Genomic DNA, 5682 nt, shown 5'->3' with positions numbered 1-5682 from the left:
AGCTGAAACTTGGACATAACAGTCTGCAGGATTCTCCTTTTGTCTAATATGTGATAGAAAATAGAAAGAAATACATTTAATATAGATAACCAAGCCTGTCCAAAAAAGGAATATACCATTTGATCAAATATGCTGTATGGCAAAAATCATTTTTAATGTCAGCTTTAATAGTCTGTAAATCAAAAATAGAAGAGAAACTTTTAAGACCTTTGTCACACCACAAAGCATGCAGGCATGCTTGTTAATTCCCGATGACATTTTAACCAATCCTATTTTGCCAGGAGAGATAATGATAGGGCATATTCCCATTTCTTAGGAGGTTTACAACTTCGGCTTAACTCCTGTGGTGCAAGAGGCATAACTATCCACCCAGCAGCTCAGGTCAAAGGCTGCTGTGTCCTGGCTCAGCAGAGCAGTGAAAATAGGGGTTCTACTTCTTGAGTGTTCTTCAGGTGACTCCTAGAGAATCCACCTGTGAGGAAATCTCCCACTGAGGCACAAAAGCATCCACTAGGAAATTACACAGTTAAGCCTAAGATTAAAAGAACAGTGGAAAAAGGAAAAGTATGCTAACTAGGTCCCTTTGTACATAACTAGGAAATCATGAGACACTGTTGCCTGTGTTCCCTCAGCTTTGGCCTGGAATATGGTTCCATGGCTGCCTTTATTCTATTCTGCAATTTCAGCATTACCTACTTAGATATGTTTCTGTGGAGAAATCCATGGTTTCCACTTGGTAGATTAAATTTTGCCCTAAAAATATAAACACATCCATACAAGTCTAGACAAATCTTAATTTTTGTGTCTAATTTCTTTTGATTCCCAAACTAAAATCTCAACTCGAATATTATCTATGTGTATTCTTATGAAATTAAAGATAATTTAATGAGAAATGGGAAAAATACTTGTTGCAGCAATTATTTATAGTAGCACATATTGAGAACAAATATAAAGGCCTACCAACTTAAAAATAAATAAATAAATAAACTGATATATTCATACAGTACAGTAAACTAAGTCAACATGGATAAATCTCAAAAACAATGTATGACATTTTATAACCTAATCTTGGAAGTGATATCTCATCACTTCTGCCATATTCTGTTTATTAGAAGTTAATTTTTAAATCTAGTCAATGTTCAAGGGGAGGAAACTGCCCAGGGTGTGAGTAGCAGGTGGCAGGGACCATTGGGGGCCAGCTTGTAGGCTGCCTACCACAAACTCTGTATATTGTTTTGAATATATGTGAAAGGAGTGTAAAAGCATGTAATAATTATGGAGGTATATGAATAATAATATAAAAACATGTACATGAAAGATAATAATTTAAGGTAAGCATTAGCTCTGTGACAGAAGGAGAGAACAGGATTGGGAAAGGGAGTGCCCAAAAATCAACTATACCTTTAATGTTTTATTTCTCTTTTAAAGAGTAAGTATGGAAAATGTTATAATTCAATAAATTTGGGAGACAGTGCAAGGATATCCATTTTGTTAGTTTCAGCATTTTTATATGTTTGAAATACTTCATAATAAAAAAGAATGAGCAAAATACAATAATAAAAACTTACACCATTTCCTGTGGTCTCAAAGAGTGAGGTTCAAGTACTTCACAAGCATAGATCTGGGAGATGAGAGAGAGAGAAGGCCTGAGTTCTTGGTTACCAGTTTCACTTTATTGGAGGTGTGGATGTCAAAAGGACCACTATCCAACCAACCAATAACTTTCTAGTGTGTCATGGGCACAAAGTCTTGGGCTGAGTGTTGAGGATGTTTACTCACTTTCTCACTCTGAGAAGACCTCATTCTGACCTAATTCAGGGTTATGGATTCTGACAGGGAAGGATGTCTGAATGGAAATTAGTTGCCTCACTCCATTTTTTAAAAAATATCTAGAATAACAATTTCCAGATGTCACAGTAAATAGTTTTTGATATATATTTTCAATGAAATAAACTGGTAAAATGGTCTGGTAAGTTTTCTTAGAATGTTTACTTTTGCTCCTAAGTATATATAGTATTCTGACTGCATAGTGCTTTGTACTGAATTTTTAATAAACATTTTGAGTATCATTTGGTTTTCTTTGTAATTCTTCATCTTTGAGCCGAGACATTTGGCTTTCTAAAATAACACCTTTTTATTGTGGCAAAATACATATAGTTTTCATCTTAACCATTTTTAAGTATATATTTCTGTGGTATTAAGTACATTCATATTGTTATGCAACCATCACCACCATCCATCTCCTAAACTTTTAATTTGCAAAACTGAAACTACACCTATTAACGCCCCATTACTTCCTCCCCACAGCTCCTAGCAACTACCATTTTATTTTCTGTGTCTATGAATTTGACTATTCCAGGTACCTCATATAAGTAGAATTGTACAGTATTTTATTTTGTTACTCTTTAACTTTTCATTATGTACTCAGAGTTCATTCATCTATGTTGTACCATATATCCAAATTTCCTTTCTTTTAAGACTGAATAATACTCCATTATATGTAGACACCACATTTTGCTTCTTTACACATCTGTTGATGGACCCTTGGATTGCTTCCTTGTTTTAGCTATTGTGAACAATGCTGCTATAAACATGGGTGTATAAATATTTCTTTGAGACCATGCTTTCAGTAATTTTGGGTGTATAACCAAAAGTGGAATTGCTCAATCATATGGTCATTTGATTTTTAATTTTTTGAGGAACTATCAGACTATTTTTCCATAGCAGCTGTACCATTATAAATTCCTACCAACAATGCACAAAGGGTTCCAATTTCTCCACATCCCCGCCAAGTCCTTTGCCCATTTTTGAATCAGGTTGTCTTTTTGTTGTTGAGTTTTAGGAGTTCCCTATATATTACAGATATTAGTCCCTTATCAGATATGTGATTTTCAAATATTTTCTCCCATTCTGTGGGGTGTCTTTTTACTCTGTTAATAGTGTCTTTTGATGCAGAAAAGTTTTCAGTTTTCATGAAGTCAATTTGTCTATTTTTCCTTTTGTAGCCTGTACCTTTGGTGTCATATCCAAGAAATCATTGCCAAATCTAATGCAAGACATTTGACTTTTAATTATAGTTGCCACCTCTTTTTCCCTCACTGTTCATCAGAGTGGAACAGATCACATCTTTCTGTCTATTGAACCCATACACGTGCATGTAATTACAGCTTGGGTGTACATCTCCCTTTTTCATTTTAACACCTCATCGTTGTTACATTATCTTTATCTGATTTCATTAAAACATTTTTGTTCTGAAGAATTTTCTCAGGTATTTTATTACTGTAATAGTATCATCTTTCTGAGTCTTTTTAAAGCTATTTTCCAGCATCTAAAAGGCATGTATTTCTGTTCTAATTGCTGATTTGTGGATTTATTGGAATGCACATGCATATTGCATCTTTGTGAACAGTTAGTTACTTTAAATATGTCAGAATTGTCCCTAGAAGATTTCCTAAATAAAAGCTGATTCCAATCAATTTAGTTAAATTCATTCTGAATTACCTCAGACTCTGTCTTTAACACATTCAATATTTATGTAGTGCATCCTCATGAGTATTTCAAATATATTGTTTGGGGATAGGACGAAACATCCAAAAATAATTAACACTGTGGGCAAAGATAGCAAAATGACAAAACTGAAATAGAAGATGCAAATGTACAATTATTTTCAGCATGAAAAGTAATAATCAATTGAGAGTGAATCTTTCTGGTTTGGAGAGCTGCAAACAGCGGCAAGACCAGTGTTTATGAGTTGCAGCATTTTATAAGCTGGACAGAAGCCAGGATCATCACTGTGGCATATATATGATCTGGGTATAGTTATGTTTCTATAATTGATTAGAATTGTCCATGGAGAATATTATTTGCTGCAATCCAAGGATTTCTTCAATGTTTTAGTTTCTCCAAAGGCCACTTGAAGGGTAATGTGTTTTTAGAGGCATGCATTTTTCTAAAGTATCAGAAAATAAGATTGAGGTTTTGCTAAGCGGTCTATAGTACTTTGATTGCTTCTGCTAAAAACAGCACTATATTAGAAGCCAGTGGCATATTTTCCCTCCCTTATTTTTGGTTAGAATTAGGTTTCAATAGTTGGATAAAATAGTGTAAAAAAAGTTACTTCTGAAAACTTGCTTTTAAAAGGAAAGGGCTTAGGTTTTTACTGAATATATTTAAACTGATTTTCATGCTTACACAAGCTTGGGAGCAACTCGCCTCCCAGGGAGATTGGGCAGTGAGTATTGCTCGCAATATTAAGGAAACTACACAAATGCTTTCAAGAAAATTTTAGAACTTGCTTAAAAATAGGTATAATAATACACCTTGAGATTCAAACAGTGAAAGTGTGAGGTGACCCCACGTGCTTGCTCAGAAGCTGTTCAGCTTCCAGAGTGGTCTCTGTTTCTGCTTATTTGGACATCAGAAATGACCCTTGGCAAGGCTGTGAAGTGGTGAAATTTGTCCCCAGAACCCAGAAGGGATAGAAATAAGGCAGTCAGGCCTCTCCTCCACTATCTGGGTTTCTATCTACCCTTCACTATTTGTATAAACACGTTCCCAGGAAACATCCTCAGAAAAGTTCCACTGAAGTAATTCTCATTCCCATATGTGTGTTGAGTGACAACTGAAGGTGCACATCATTTGGAGAAGTGGAAATACTGTGGCACAAAAGAATGGAACACCAGTGCATCCCTCCGGGCACAAAGATTTTACCGTTTTCGGTGGAGTGGGCTCTTAGCTAGGGTCCGCTGACATGTAAAAGCAATCCTGAAGATGAGTTTATTTACAATCTATCACCTTAGACTTTCAGTTACTTTTCATTTCACTTTTATAGTTCTTTATCATTTTGTAAGCATTTTTACATAAATGATTCATTCAAAAAATTGATAAAATATTTGCTGTGTTAGGCACTGTGCACACAGTGATGAAGTTCACTGCCCTTCTTATCATAACGGAGCCAACTACTCTAAGAGGAAGCCTGAACACATTACCTGTTTTAGGGGTGAGGAAATGGGAACATAAGAGAGTCGATCAGATATATTGTCCTAACGTCATCCAGTATGCGGAATCACCAAATGCAACATGGGTAAGGTAGCGTTATAGGAACTCATTTGAAAGAAAGAAAGAAAAAAAAAACCCAAATGTTTCTCTTGATACAGGTAGCCCAGTTTTTTCTTTCTAATCCATAGCTATTCCTTTTAGATCCCTGGTGAAAGTGTACTGTAATAGAAAATAGAACACATTTTCCGGTACCAGCCAGTGAAAGTAACAGGTAAAGATGCACATTTCTGGTATACTACCTGTAATGAGGCCATTTCGTATTGCAATGAGAAGAGCTTATTTGAAAACTCAATTAAGGTTACTGGCATTCTTTGTCAGAATGACTATTAGATACTTTCATGAAGTATCAATTTCAGATAAAGAAATATGCAATGATTCGTTGCCAGTGTGATCTGGAGTTCAGTGGAGAGACAGCTATGATGTTAAGACAGATAATGTTTGATTAATAAAGATCTTCGTCAGTAGGCTGCTTATTCATTACTTAATAATTGTGTCATGAAGTTTTTTTCAATTCAAACTTTCTCTTCTATAATTTACACCCATTTTATTTTTTGCTGGCCCACTAGTTGGTATTTTGTTTTTAATAATAACCCTTGTGCCAATTTGGGGATTAAAAGACTTTTA

The sequence above is a fragment of the Pteropus vampyrus genome, unplaced genomic scaffold (genome assembly GCF_000151845.1).
Source record: "Pteropus vampyrus isolate Shadow unplaced genomic scaffold, Pvam_2.0 Scaffold58, whole genome shotgun sequence".
NCBI lineage: Eukaryota > Metazoa > Chordata > Mammalia > Chiroptera > Pteropodidae > Pteropus > Pteropus vampyrus.
The sequence above is the reverse complement of the archived record's forward strand: the minus strand, read 5'-3'. Positions refer to the sequence as shown.